This window comes from Anolis carolinensis, chromosome 4 (genome assembly GCF_035594765.1).
Source record: "Anolis carolinensis isolate JA03-04 chromosome 4, rAnoCar3.1.pri, whole genome shotgun sequence".
NCBI lineage: Eukaryota > Metazoa > Chordata > Lepidosauria > Squamata > Dactyloidae > Anolis > Anolis carolinensis.
The window spans coordinates 235,270,436-235,286,297 of record NC_085844.1 but is presented as its reverse complement, the minus strand read 5'-3'; the positions used below and the strand labels follow the sequence as shown (position 1 = coordinate 235,286,297).

At 41.0% G+C, this 15,862-nt stretch overlaps 1 long non-coding RNA gene across 1 annotated transcript in view; it reads left to right on the top strand.

Annotated features, from left to right (window-relative positions):
- Positions 1-15,500, top strand: part of LOC103279535 (uncharacterized) — a 39,589-nt gene extending 24,089 nt beyond the window's left edge. The window contains exons 2-5 of the long non-coding RNA XR_506858.3: positions 1,286-1,476; positions 4,631-4,761; positions 9,299-9,357; positions 11,901-15,500. This is a non-coding gene — a long non-coding RNA (uncharacterized LOC103279535). The remainder of the gene's footprint in view (positions 1-1,285; positions 1,477-4,630; positions 4,762-9,298; positions 9,358-11,900) is intronic.
- Positions 15,501-15,862: the final 362 nt, after the last annotated feature.

Below are 15,862 nucleotides of genomic sequence, written 5' to 3'. Positions count from 1 at the left end.
ACAATCAGCTTATTTTGGAGGGGCTTTATAAGGGAAGTGTAGTTCCAGGAATGACAAATTGCATGGGGAAAAAAACGATGGGAAGCAATTTTATTTTTGTTCTACTTTGTGCCGTGAACTGAACATTACTTTTAGCAAGTGTTGTCACAGTGGGGGTGGCATGTGAATCATTGTCAGCCCTTGCTAAAATGCTGGCAGAAACCTCCACATTCAAGACCCTGCTAGTGTAGGGTACTATTATACCCATAACAAAACAGGTTTTTGTAACCTTAAGTCACTTCTTCTGTTTTTCTTACTGTGGAAAATCTGTTACGGAGAGCAAGATCAAATCACTTCAGAATGCTTTTTTATGGTCATGTAATAGAAAGACTGTTGAACTGTGGCTTGAGAGAGGCAGGTTCAGTCTCCCCATGAGCTGGTTACTTTCAGCCTATCAAATGCTTTCAGCCCGTCTTTCCTGATAGGCCTTTTCTGAATAAAATAAGACAGAGAGCCATGTAACTTCAAACTCACTGGATGTAAGACAGGATATAAATATAGGTCAGAACCCTCTATCATGGTCTACGTTAGAGAACTTTATGTACACTCAGTTATATAGCAGAGGTGCTTGGAAACCCTATTAATGAACTGTGAAGATGCATAACAAGACACCGACAAGTGTCCCAATGCACAATGTGCTCTACCAATGCATTCCATAGCTGGTGTCTAGATGCACAACAAGGCCAATGAGTATCAATCTCATTTTGCATCAGTATCAATGTGCATTGGTCACTTTGTCAATTCTCCTAAGTAGCAACATAACAACAATCCTTACTGGATCCAGACATTGTGGAATTGCCCAATTCTTGTTCCCACAAATGTAATCCCATTATGAAGAACTAAGTTCCCAGAAGGACTATCAAGCTGGAAGAACTCGCAGACCCAGCGCTTACAATTGTCTCTTTTTTTATCAAGTAATTACAGAATGACCCCCTAATATATAGGATCTACATTCCTGGACTTCATGTGAATACATGAAACTGCAGTTAGTAAACCCTATTATTTTCAATAGGAGAAATGACAGAGTTTCCAAGAAGAGGGTGTAGCTTCTACAGTAGGCATTAACTGAACAAGCGAACCATAGATAAATGAAACTTATTCAGTCATGCTGTATCTTCGGTTGGGTTCCCATGCTAATAAATAATTATAATGATTGAAATACAAATAGAGATTAAAACATACCCCAGCACTGTAGTTGTCTGTATGCTAAATTATTACTTCTGCTTGTCTTTAAACAACGATTCAGTCTTCCTGAGGATTCCCAAGTCCTGCTTACCTGGATCAGTCTCCTGAGCGGCCAAGCCATTGCAGGACCCAACATGGAAGTAGTCAGTGTGCTCCATCTGCTGGTCAGATCTGCTCCAAGCCTTACAAAGTGGAGGACTGAAGATGGGCCAACCACCTCTTACTGACTTCCTAGTTCAAGCTTTTGACAAAGTAGGTTTGTATGCCCTTTTGTTTACCTAATTGGCATCGGCCTGATTGGTAAGCAAGCATTAATCATATCCATACTTCACACTGTTATCATAATATGATGTTTGGACAGAAATGTAGGTGAAAACTGATCAAATGGACTGGTAAAGTCAAGTTAGAGGGTCTCCTGTGTTAGGGTGGTTATGTGCTAAATGTGTTCTTTACAAATTACTACAACTTTCAGAGTCCATAGTCATTGGCAGTGCTGGTTGGGGATTTTGGAAGTTGACATCCAGATTGGGAGAATAGTCATCTGAACATTGGACTACAACTATGGAAAACAAACTTGGAATCCACAATCAGCCATGGAAATCCACTGGGTGACCTTGAGCAAGTCACATGCTCTCACTCTCAAGGGAAGGCAATGGTAACCGCCTTTAAACAAATCTTGCCATGAAAACCCCATGATAGGTTCACCATAGGGTTGCTGTCAGTTAGAAACAACTTGTAGGCACATAGCAACAATTATGACAACATCCAAAAAGGAGGTTTGTCAAGCTCAAAATAGTGAAGAATAAAATAGAGCATTATTGACTCTTAATTTTAAAGAAGGGATCTTGCATCTTACATCCTCCCCTTCCTCAGCAACCGATGAAGTAAACAAAATATTGGCTTATGGGGAGAAACTTAGTTGAAGTCCTGCACATTTCACCATTTGAATACACAGAAATGAGCTTGGCAGTGGAGAAAAGTAATGTCACTTTGTGTAGTTAATTATTTGCATAATTTACCTTATCTAAGAGTATGCAAATTCTAACAATGCAAATTTACATACATTTTAATGCTGGCAGAAAACACAAATTCTTAGAGTCTAATCTAAATCAAGGCGAGAAAAAATGTAAGTGGCACTTAGAAAAAGTAACTTGTATGTGTCTGCACTGCATCATTCCATCACTTTGATACCACTTCAATTACTCTGGCTATATCCTGTGGAATCCTGATATCTCTGTGGAATTCTCTTCCACAGACTTCTGGAGCTATAGTTCAGGGGAGTCTATGCACCTCACCAAAGTAGGAACCAGAATTCCATGTAATGTAATCAAGGCACCCAAAGTAGTATCTGACTGCTATAACTGTGAAGTGTAGATTCCCTCATAGACTTTGGGGAGAGGAGGCATTGGCAGCATCTTCCTAGAAATTAGATATAGTCCAGTGGAATATGCAGTCTTGTTTGCAAAATGCAGACATGATTCATTAGTTCCCAGTCCCCCAGCCACATGGCCAATGGCTATGCTGACTAACTAGGGAGATTCTGGGAATTGCAGTCTTTAAAAACAATTGTACTGAGTGCTGCTTGTTGTATGGCTATCAATATGCTACAGAAAAAAGCTAGGACAGAAGTGTCCAGTGTCGTCAAAAGAGTGAGTTACCGATGAATAAGTATAACCAGCCTAATAGTTTTCCTTTATCGGCAATTTGCTTTTGCCTGAGTTTTCTGGAAAGGGCGAGATTCTTTTCCTTCCTGTCCTCTCCCCACATAAATTGAGTGCATTCAGAATATGGCATCTTTTTCCCTTATTGGGGCTCCTGGAAGAGTCTGGATCAGAAAAGTGCCCCAGGTCCTTCGCAATTGCCCGTGCCTGCGATTAAGGTATTCTCCTGATTTTATCTCTCTGTAGTAACCGTGACAATGCAAACTAATACACATTGCTACTGTGCCAAGTAGCTGCAAACATTATCGAGCTAATGGAAGATATACAATTGGCTGTGCCAATTTAACCTAAACTGTGCTGCGCTTTAAAAGTGTGTGACTGGGAGTCATCCATTATTGAGTAAGAAAATATATGCCCTGCTAAAACTGTTTCTCTCTCCCTCTCTCATCTCCCTCCTTTGAAAAACCTGGATGGGAACCCAGGACAATATATCCCCTGCCCTCAAATTAATTGCAGCTGTTTTGATTAAAGTGCATTATCGTATAAATATTTTATTAAGACTGGGATTAAATCTTCCTTTGCTTATGAACTGTGACAACTTTAAAGTCTAACCTTTTACGGCTTGGAAACACATAATTATTTTGCTCATTATCCATCTTTAATAGTTCGATCTCTTAATACGCCTTGCCATTTGGAAGCAGCCTTTGGTGCCAAGTTCAGATCAATGCTGTTAGTTATTTGTACTTCTACACATAATTAAGCTAAAATTAAAAGCAATTTAACCTTGCAGATCACTCACAGTGCAATATTAATTTGGCAAGAAAGGGAGCCGGATATATATATCTCAAAGGGCTGTGATGGCCGACAGTGCCATTTACAAACTGTATGAAATGGCTCAGCCTTGCTGATCTTGTTAGGTCTATGTTGGCTTGTATATCAGCTTTGTTGTTTAGGTAAAGTACAGCTTCTATGGATGCTGCTCAGTTACTATTAGGCGGGATATTGGGCATGAAAAGAACATTCCTAGAAAGTCATAGGAAATGTCCCCGTGTGGGTCAAGGCATAATGGAATTGGCTATTACTGAAGATTATTTTCATATATATACATGTATAAGTCAACCTTATGTGTAAGTTGAGAGCAAGTTTGGTGGCCAAATGGACTTTCATGACTCTACTGAGAAAAGTGAGTACTGATCCTGTTTTATAAGAGTTAAGGTACAGTACCTGCAATGACATGTGGATAAGTCAATACTTTATTTATATTTTGACTAAGGCTTCTACACATAAGCATGAATATACAGTAGAGTCTCACTTATCCAAGCTAAACGGGCCGGCAGAACTTGGATAAGCGAATATCTTGGATAATAAGGAGGGATTAAGGAAAAGCCTATTAAACATCAAATTAGGTTATGATTTTACAAATTAAGCACCAAAACATCATGTTATACAACAAATTTGATAAAAAAGTAATTCAATGCACAGTAATGTTATGTTGTAATTACTGTATTTACAAATTTAGCACCAAAATATCACGATATATTGAAAACATTGACTACAAAAATGGCTTGGATTATCTAGGGGCTTGGATAAGCGAGGCTTGGATAAGTGAGAAACTACTGTATAATGCAAAACTGGCTGCTTGTGATCCATTTTGCAGTGTGACAGCACCCATTGGCTCAGACCATGAGATCTTTGGGCAATTATTGTCTAAATAAGTAACCTTTCTGTACTCTGACATTTCACAGATCAAAACTAGTAATCGTGTGGCTAAGCAACATCAGAGAGCAGTCAAGATATCAGAAGTTATTGAAGAAAAAGAATAAACAAGCTAGGAGAAGATACAGCAGTTTCCTTTTGCCTGAGCTTACTAGGAAAGGTAAGATTCTGCCCTTTCCTCCTCCCTCTGCGGTGTTGAATACAAATTATTTTTGCACTTCAAGATCAGTTTGCAGCCACTGAAGTAAACTGAGGACAAAGGGGATAAAGTGGGACAAGAGAAATACACTGAGACTGTTTTTAAAAGCAGCTGAAAAAAGTAGGACAACAGAGGATTAACTGGGATTGTCCTAGACAAATGTACCCAGTTGGAGGGTATGAACTTTTCCAAACATAGGACCCTTAGCCAGCATGGTCCGTTGTTATATTGACTGATGGATTCTGAGAGTTAGACTATCAGTAAATCGCAAATTCTGCACTGCCAAATTACATCTTCCTTTGCTTTCCATTCATTCCATTCTGCACCAACGTGTAGGAAAAGCTTTTTCCCCCAAACCTTTTTGTTTTATTTCTTTTGGAAGTCTCTGGGAGGCACATTGTAGATCAAAGTCCCTCCGTATGAGATGTCTCCTTTCTGCTTTTGCCAATATGTAAAGGAGAATGGATAAAACAGAGGAAAATAAGCAGAGCTGTATTAATTTTGGCACAGTATCCAAAGCTACATAGTGATCCAGTTAATAGTTTCAGATACAGGGAAGCTCTGAGGCTCTCTGGTTTCCAGAAAACAATTTAGGATTGCCTGGCAAGTCAAAAAGCTGAAGCCCTCTGGGGATTTAGCACGTTTTTGGGAAATGAAGTCACAGCAAACATACAATCAAGGGCGGAAATCACTTTAGGACAGCTCTTCAGTTCATATTCAGGTGACATTATTGATGCTTTCATGGAATTTCTGACACATTAATTTTAGATCGGTACATTTTAGAGAGATAGTTAAATTTCTGTTTAAGACGTCATGCTCATGTTAACACAGGTGTACATCAATTGATAAAGTGCATGGATATTATTTCTTGAAGAGAAAATTCATAACCAGGAGAAGAAATGGCATGGAAAGAATAAGGGTTGGTTGCCCACATAGCCAATAGACAGGAACACTGGGAGTTTTCATCCAACAACCTCTGGAAAGTCACATGAGATCCACCTCGGCATTCAGTTCACCCTTGGACTTTGAAAAGGAGTGCTCACTCAATTGGTATACTTCCATAAGTACTAATTCTTAGACAGTCTTCAAGATTTCTGAATGGGACAAAAGTCGACCTCCACCACCAAGTGAAGGATAGTTGGACACTGGCATCTTCGAAAAAGAAAAGGGCATTTCTCAAATTGAATACAGAAAGAGACAAAAGGTGAGTTTTGGGGTTCTATAGCAACATTGAAGTCCCTAGTGGCTCAGTGGGTAAAATCGCTGAGCTGCTGAACTTGCTGATCGAAAGGTCAGTGGTTCTAATCTGGGGAGCAGGGTGAGCTCCTGCTGTTAGCCCCAGCTTCTACCAATCTAGCAGTTTGAAAAAATGCTAATGTGAGTAGATCAATAGGTACTGCTCTGGTACGAAGATAATGGAGCTCCATGCAGTCATGCCGGACACATGACTTTGGAGGCGCCTACTGACAGTGTTGGCTCTTCGGCTTAGAAATGGAGATGAGCACCAACCCTCAGAGTCGGACACGACTGGACAATGTCAGGGAAAAATCTTTACCTTTACCTAGCAACATTTTCAAGATTGGGATATAAACTCAGGTTCTCCTGGTTCAAGGAGGACCTTTCCATAACCAAGCTGTGTGTATAATCTAGAGCCATTCCCGAATGTTGCTGGCACAGCAATCTCACAAATGGAAGGAGATCTTGGGAGATTTTGGGAGAGTTAGGAGTGGGTGTTGGCCACTCTCCGAATCTATCAGTCATCCTAGCCTAGTTTTTTGAACTGTGGTGTTGGAGGAAAATCCTGAGAGTGCCTTGGACCGCAAGAAGATCCAAGCAGTCCATACTCCACGAAATAATGCTCAACTGCTCACTGGAGGGAAGGATATTAGAAGCAAAGCTTAAGTACTATGGCCACATAATGAGAAGACAGGAAAGCTTGGAGAAGAGAGTGATGCTGGGGAAAATGGAAAGAAAAAGGAATAGGGGCCGACCAAGGACAAGATGGATGGATGTTATCCTTGAAGTGATTGGCTTGACCTTGAAGGCGTTGGGGGTGGCGACGGCTGACAGGGAGCTCTGTTGTGGGCTGGTCCATGAGGTCACAAAGAGTCGGAAGCGACTGAACGAAATAAACAACAATCCTAGTCAGTCAAAAAGCCAGTTGGGGGACTCTGGGAGATGCCAGTCAAAAAAAAGAGAGCCAATATTTGCATTAGCAAGTGCCCATCTGACTATTAAGACGAAGCCTTGTAACTGTGAAGTTCTTCAGTGGTAAACAGTGGCAGCAGAAAGACATTTCAAGGTACCAAACCATGTATGACTAAATAAGTTGTATAGAATGGAGAGAGTTTCTTCAGACAGTTCGGTTGCCTCAATACCACACAAGCACACATGCAAAACATCCCTTATAGGGTCATTGGGAGCTATTTATAGCTTGCCAATTAATCTGCCTCAAACCGAGCAGGATTAGAAATTGTATCGCCCTTAATTATAGGTACATAAACTTGAGGCCAACAGCTGCTTCACCATTCTCAGCTGGGAGATGTTTGCCCTAAACAGTCAACACCCTCCACTGATGCAAGAACGGGGGCCCAGACTGCCTGTGCTCATGCCCATCTGTTGCAGTGGCACCGTGCCCGCTTCACAACTTTGCCTGGACCCATGCCCTGGGACACAGGTGCCAGGCAATGGAATGGGCAGCACCCTTGCTTTCTAGCTGGAAGCTACAAGCACCTCTTTCCCATTGATGGCATCTGTGGAGAACAGGGGAACGAAGAGTATCAGGGGGAAAATCTGCCTCCGGATAACATAGCCTCTTGGGAGGGCAGATAAGGTTAACTCTTCTTTCCACAGAGGAAAAGAAAGATGTGAACACCACATTTCCCGTGTAAATCTGTTCAGCCTGCAAATCAGTATATCATAAGTGTACCGTGGACTATTGCATGAGTAACAGAGGATTCTGAACCAACTAAACTCATTTAAGTAAATTCTCTGTGTAGACCGGAGGTATTCAAAGTGTAGCTTTCCAGATTCTGGAATGAAAATCGCAGCAACCTTGTCTGCTCAACCAGTGGAAGGATGATAGGCACTGGAATCCAGCTCTATCTGGAGGACTACACATTTCCATCCCTGTATTATACAATCAGTGGCTGGCAATCTCTTAGTTATACATACACTTGAATTGCACTATGTATGCGAGGTGGGTTGCTTGTCGTAGTACAATAAACATATTCTCCTAACAATGGTGGAAGTGGGATTTTACATGGTAGTTGTGTATTTTGCATTGTGGTTGCACGTTGCACATTGTGGTTGTGTTCTTCTCGTTGTGTATTGTGAATTTCACAACAGCACTCAGTCATTGGCATGTGTCACACAATGTTGCCATTCTGAATAATAATAATAATAATAATAATAATAATAATAATAATACTTTATTTATAACCCGTCCTACCTCCCTGAGGGGACACAGGGCAGTCCCCAGCAAGCAACAAAGTGGCAAACATTCAATGCCAAGAACAAACAAATAAAAAATCAAACAACAGATAAAACAAACTCAATATAAAATTATAAAATTAATCAAAAAATGCATGGGGGTTGCATAATGCTGGTGCAGCATATTCCACATGCAGACATTTATGCTATGCTGGGGGATGCTGGATTGCAGCCAATATATGTCTGTGCCTGGCTGTCAGAGAATGACCAAAAGAGAGGAATACAAATACAGTAAATATAAAGAGGAATGATGCAACTACATAGGACATATAGTCTTATCTAGAGTTACCATATGTTCTCTTTTTCCAAGCATTACAGAGTGTGCGCGCATGAGCCTTTAAGTTGCCTGTCAACTTATGGTGACCCCATGAATTTAATCGTTTTTTAAAGGCAGGGAATACTCAGAAGTTTGCCAGTTCCTTCCTCTGAAATATCGCATCTGATATTAATTGGAGGTCTCCCATCCAAGTACTAACCAAGGCTGATCTGCTTAGCTTCCAAGATCAGGAGAAACATGGTGCTTTTAGGGAATTTATTTATGTGCTATTTAATGGTTAAAAATCAAGAATCTCTCAAGTGGGAAATCTAATGCAGCATTAATGTGACTAAATGCACAGAGACTTAAGATTTTTGAAGATCCAGGCACCAAAGCCCTCTGTCTAGATGGGTAAATAATATCTCTGATTTTTCTTTCTATATATATATTCATATTTCAGCTATGAAGAATTTTGTGAACACTAATAAATTCAGATAAAAGTCTGAAATAAAATTCTCAGTCACACAGAAACCCTCACCTCCCTCCATTATCTGTGAAAGGGTAGATGCATATATACATTTTTGATTTGTTTTGTTTTGTCTGCTGCAGAAATTAAGATGAAGTTGAGCAAAGACTCATTAGAAGCAGATGATTAAGCAGAAAAGAAGCAATCATTATTTAGTTACAAATGAATAATGTTCATCATAATATAAATGTATTGTAATATATTATTTGTTTGTATTCTTTCAGCAATTGTTTTCTCTTCTTGCTCATTCGGCCAGATTTCCCTTCCCCTCTTTTTTCTACCGGTATGTCATGAACTCTTTATATTAAGTGCCATGTATATGTTATGCCATTTTGCGTAATGATTGCCTTTTCTAAAATTGCTATTACCCTAAGGCTAATGGAAAAAACATTAGCGATTTATTAGGTATCACCGGAGTGCCCTTCTATTCCAACTATCCAAGATCTTTCTTTTCCAAGTCATGGTACAAAATCATAAGTTGTCAGTCACTTTGGCTGTAAGAGAGAGGAACAAAAGTTATATCAGAAGACTGGGATAAACAGGAAATAGCTGGGGATGTAGGAAGCAGAGCAAAAAAGTTCACCAGTTCATTCAAAGGACTTTGGCACACCAGTTGCTTTGTTTTTGCTGGCGTTGCTTTTTGAAACAAATCCCCAATACTGTTTTTCACCAGCTTGAGGTCTCCCTAAACAGCAAACAAGAGTCCTAGTTGGAGCTAAGAAGGGAAGCTGGTGTGGGAGAGGGTATCCATTGCCTTTGCATAAGAAATGCTACACGCACACACACACACACACACACACACACACACACACACACAAAGAGGATGTTGGCTCATTCAAGTCTGAAAGGCCTCCTATTCTTCTGTGCACAACATAATGATGATGATGATGATGATGATGATGATGATGATGATGATAATAATAATAATAATAATAATAATAATAATAATAATAATAATAATAATAATATGCTTTCTTTATATTCCGCTCTCTCCCCCTGAGGGGACTCAGAGAGGATTACATATATGGCAAACATTCACTGCTGTTATATAATTGACAAAGTCAGACGGTACATAAACAGAGGCAAGGCTTCTCTCTTTTTTCATCTCCGGCATCTGGAGGCTGTGCTCAACTCAGCCATGGGGAGGTGCTGTTGTTCCATTCTTCCATGCTAAGGAACCCATTGTCCATGGACACCTTCCTGATCGAACCGCTGGCATATTTTTTTCAGGGGCACCTTTTACCTTCCCGCCAAAGTGGTACCTATTTATCTACTCACATTGCTGTTTTCGAACTGCTAGGTAGGCAGAAGTTAGGTTGATGGCGGGAAATCACCCCACCCACGGCTTGAACTGCCAACCTGACAGTCGGCAAAATCTTCTGTAGCTGGTAGTTTAACCTGCTGTGCTAGCCGCAGCAGCAACATTGCTGGAAAATGCACACAGGGAATTCTTATTGGCAGACAGCTGAATGATAAGGTTGACCAACCCATCATTAACTCACTCCATACTTTCCATCATTTCACAGATGAAAATGAGGATACGTGGTGGTAGCAGACAGCCAAAGCAGACATCAGACCATGGCCAATGGTTAAGGGCACAATAGAAAAAAATTGGGAAATTTGCTCACAGCCATTTTAGACAGTGAGCCATGTGGATGAAAACTTGGGGAGGAATGCACTGATCCTTGGCTGGAGGGTGGCGGGCAGAGTCAAGGGCATTTAACCATATAAGATAAGGTTCATAAGAGTATCCCAACCTTTAAGGATGGGGTATAAAAGAAAAAGCAAATCCTTTGTTTCTCAGAACTGCAGCTTTTGAGTGGGTTGGAGACACTGCATGTTCTCATTTCTGCACAGAAACTTTATTTCACCTTCCAACCCTGTATTTGGCTTTGTGTGTGTGTGTGTGTGTGTGTGTGTGTGTATCAGGAGCAACTTGAGTCGCTTCTGGAGTGAGAGAATTGGCCATCTCCAAGGACGTTGCCCAGGAAACGCCCAGATGTTTTGATGTTTTTACCATCCTTGTGGGAGGCTTCTCTCATGTCCCTGCAAGGAGCTAAAGCTGATAGGGGGAGCTCATCCGCACTCTCCCCGGGTGGGATTCGAACCTGGCAGCTTTCAGGTCAGCAACCCAACCTTCAAGTCACTTAGTATTTACGCCATCTGTATTTGGTTAAGAAATGGGTAATTACAGAGGAACCCACGGAAGGTGTCAATGTGGCAAAAGTTAAGAATTAGGAAGAGCAAACTGGAAAGGGCAGGATTCTTTTCCTTCTCTTCTCCCTGCTGAGTTAACACAAAGGCTGGATCTAAACTGCTACATGAAGTAGTTTGAAACGGTATTATATAGTCATTATATATAATGTAGTTCCATGCAATTAAACTGTGTTATATGGGTCTGCACTGACCATATAATGCAGTTCCATACTGTATTATATGACAGCCTGAGTGTGTACTTTGAAGTCAGTTTGCAGCAATCAAAATAAAGTGAGGACAAAGGGGGAAGACGGAGGAGAGAGAAATAGGGCATTTAAAAAATAACTGAAAAATGAGGTGAAGATTTGTTACGGCCAGTTCAGGACAGTTGGAGGAAATGTCACTCCCATGTAAAACATGACACTAGCGAAGATTTCTTCATCTGCCCTCAGACAGCGTTGTGAAAAGCTGCACAGACAGAAAATGCTTCCAGACAAGGTCGTGCTATCAGCCGGCCTGCCCTACTCACAGAATTTGAATGGTGTGAATGTGTCTGCGTAAAGACGTTTACCACTTCTAGCCCAGCCAAACACGATTTTCCAATATTTACATTTTTCCCCCTTTCCGCAGAAAAGAAGAACCCATTCAGGAAGAAGATGCGAAACAGCCGATGGGAAATTATCATAGCTGTGGGCAAGGAACTGAACTTTCGCAATTATGGATCGAGGATGCCTCCCACAGAACGCAAGGGGCACATACAGAATTATGAGAATGAAAGGGAAAAGCACTCATGGTGGCTTATATAAAATGAGTATACTATAAAATAAGATTGTGTACCATGACAAAATAATGAACCCAAACCAACAAGCAAGACCAGCAGCAGTTAAAACTAACATCTGTTTGAAACCAAAGCAGACCATCACCATGCCATCAAAAAAGGACACTTGAGCAAAACTGAAATTCAATTGTCATAAACTGCTGTAATTTGCTTGGCCTTAAAAAAGAGAGAGATGCGCTACTGAACAAAGCAATGTGACATGAAGGTTAACTGCTTTCCACTGTACTCTAATATCTCAATCAAGGCTTATAGAATCTGGTAGATTCTCTGTGGATTAAAAGACAATCCATAAAGGATAAGAAATGCCTTTATTAATTTGCAGCACATGGTGCATCTACAATGTAGAATTAGTGCAGTTTGACACCGTTTTAACTGTGATGGCTAGATGCTGTGGAATCCTGCGATTCATCATTTGGTGAGACTTCAGCCAAGAAGGCCAAAGAGTTCTAAACTACTGTTCCCATTATTCCATACCTTTGAACCATGACAGTAAGTGTTGTCAAGATGTGTTAATTCTACAATTTAGATGCAGTCCTTTATGTTGGCTCTGGGAGTTGTGCTTGCTAGGAATCCTAGCCTGTATATAAATGTCTGCAAGAGGCAGCTCGCCACACCATGCTCCTTGGGAAAGACCCTTCCGTGGAAAGTGCCTGCTACACAAGGTCCAGCTTCATGATGTATTCTTTCAGCAGCTGCAAATAATGACATTAGCTTGCTGATCAGGTATCACGGACTCTCACACTTTCCCGTTGGCCCAGTGAGAGCGGCTGCAGTTTAACAAGAAAGCTGCAGCAAGCAATCGGGGAGCCCTCTCTCCGTGCCTCGCATGAAGGTGAAACAGAGGACTTCATTAATTTGCGTGTAATATGAACTCGGCAGCCCAGGGGAGCTGCTGCAGTCGCTGAACCACAGACCACAGCTACAATTTCTGGGCCATTTCCCTGGCACCTCTCCTGTCTGCTTTCATCCGGGTGCATTTGCCAAGAGTGTCAGGCAAACAGTTTACTTTCCTAAGCAGTTGGTCTTGCCATAACCACAGAAGAAAGAAGCATTCTGTGCTTATCCCTTGGGTCTTGTCTGCATTAGAGGGTTAGCTCAGATCAGAGATAGTATAGAAGTCCCTTGAAATGTACATATAGAGACCAGAATTCACTTGTAGTTAGGTAGCAATACCATGACTCTCAAATTGACATCACCAGTCTCTATTTACAGATGATGGAGGCTTCTTCTTTGAAGGCTTTTAAACAAAGCCTGTATGGTCATCTGTCAGGGGTTCTTAGATTGTGCTTTTCCTGCATGGCATAAATGGGATTGGACTGGATGGTCCTTGTAGTCTCTTCCAACTCTATGATTCTATGATTCTAACCTGCTATAAGCTACCCTTCTGTCCCATCACCAAGGCAAAAGAGAGATCTCTCTGGTAGTCAAGTCAGCTTTAGAACACGAAAGGAGAAAGGAACCATCTTGTTATTTTAGGGTTGCCAGGGTGAAAAAAGGAGAAGACTTCAGTTGAGGTTGCTTGTTAGATGATCATTTGACCAGGAGCACCTACCAAAATTTCTTCTACCCAACTGTTAATGATACAGGAGACTTCTGAAACCCTATATACTTTGTTTTAGGGAACAAAAAGTCTTGGCTCAGGCTCCTTCTACACTGCTGTATAAAATACACATTATCCGCTTTGAACTGGATTATATGGCAGCGTGGACTCAGATAACCCAGTTCAACACAGATATTGTTGATTATCTGCCTTGATATTCTGGGTTATATGGCTGTGTGGAAGGGCCCTCAATTGTATAGAAGAGGAAACACCAACAGATGTTAATTCTCGCTCAACCAGGTAACAAGCATCACTTGCTAAAATTCCCCTTTTCCACAACCGTTAAAGATACATGAACCCTACCCAATTTTACTCTGACAATCTTAGTCTTAGGCCAGACTTTCATCACAGGTTTCTTCCTGCTTTGTCCTCAAATCAAACCTGCAGAGAGAGAATGACTAGCCATCAAGTGATCACCTAGTGAATTTGATGGACCAGTAAATGCTAGGATTTGAATCTTCCAAACCCCAAATGTTCTATTTGCTATATCGCACTGACGTTCTACTCTTGAGGCCCATTCACACACAATCCTGGGGCTCAGTAGGGGACAGGCTTTCATACCTTACCCATGTAATGCTTGTTACACCACAATGAAGTTGTATTACAGTCAACTCCCCAAATTCAAATTAGCACCATTTTTATTTCCTCTCTTTCCCCAGGTGATTTCCCTGCTGATGTCTTCCTAGTCAAATAGGGACAGAAGTGGGAGCACTCATTAACTCAGGTTGGGGACAATACAAATTGTAAGGTTTTTGTTGCAAAGCGGTTTCAAAACTGTGGCATAGGCTTGGGGGGAACTCCCAATTGTTTGGGTCCCTTCTAGTCTGTTTGATTTGTGAAGTTGGTTTTATGTGTCATTGAAGGTCAAGAATGCCTGAACTTTCATGTGAAAAGGAAACGTATTTGTGGCAAAGTAGACTTTGATGATGTGCATGAATCTGATCTACATGTGCAGTTTCCATGACATTAGCTATCTGTCTATCTGTAAATGTAAAGCATCAAACAGCACTGCAGACAAGTTGTTCTTTGATCCTAGAGAGATATGATTTATCACTTAAATCATTCCATAATCATAGCTGAAATATTGAAGTCTCTTATGCATTATCTCACTCATCAGCAGTAAATGTGACACTTGAGGTTATTCTGTCTTCTTTTTCTTTCACTGCCATTTGGGGCTCTTCCAGGTGATGCTGGAAAAGAGTTCTGAGGATACAGTGGGGCTTGTCCACGCAAGCCAAAACCCCCGGGCTCACCACAAATGGAAGTGTGCCTGTCTTCATGATGCATAGCTACTTCCAATGAGTATCCCAGGGAGTTCTTTAGCTTTCAAACAGCCATGCCCTGCTTTAGGCAAAGTCATGAAAACTGTCCTGAACTCGTGAGATACTCTGGAGTTTCCCCTCACTTTGCCTAAAACAAGGCAAGGCTGTTTTAAAGCTAAAGAGCCCCCTGGGATACTTATTGGAAGTAGCTATGCATCATGAAGACACTAGTGCCATCATGGATCAATAGGTAGATCGTGGCCATGTTGCCACTTCTGCCATTTTAGCAAATCATACACTATTAGCCTTGGAAGATCCCTACAATAGGTTTGGCTTCATATTTCTGTAGGTTGAAAATAACTTGAAGACATGCAAGAAGTCTGAGTACATCACAATTCACTATGCCATCACTATTCATTTTTAAAGCCATTATGTTAAAATAATGCTCTGTACTGCAGCTGAAGAAGTGGGTTTTATCCACAAAATCTCATGCTGAAATAAAATCCACCTTGTTCTTAGGTGCTATTACATTGTTTTCTTGCCCTGGTCCCTTCTTCTTTTTTATGTGCCAATTCAGAAATCTCTATTCCAACCATACAAAAAAAACTACCTTTTAATCAGTGTAGCCCCCAACACAGGCATTTCCATATTGCCAGAGAAGAAGGGGATAACCAAGGATGCATTCAGCTGTTTTCTAGTAATGACATGCTTTCTCTGCAAATGCTTGTTACAACACTCCAACAGCTGGAAACAATGTGAACTCTGCTCATCACCTTGTTCTTTGGTATCATGAAAATGACGGAGGTTATATGCTTAGAGGCAACATAGTCAGAGTGATGTAGGCCTTGTGTTGGAGACTAGCCGCTTTGAGTCCTCTTTGAGTTAAAGTGGA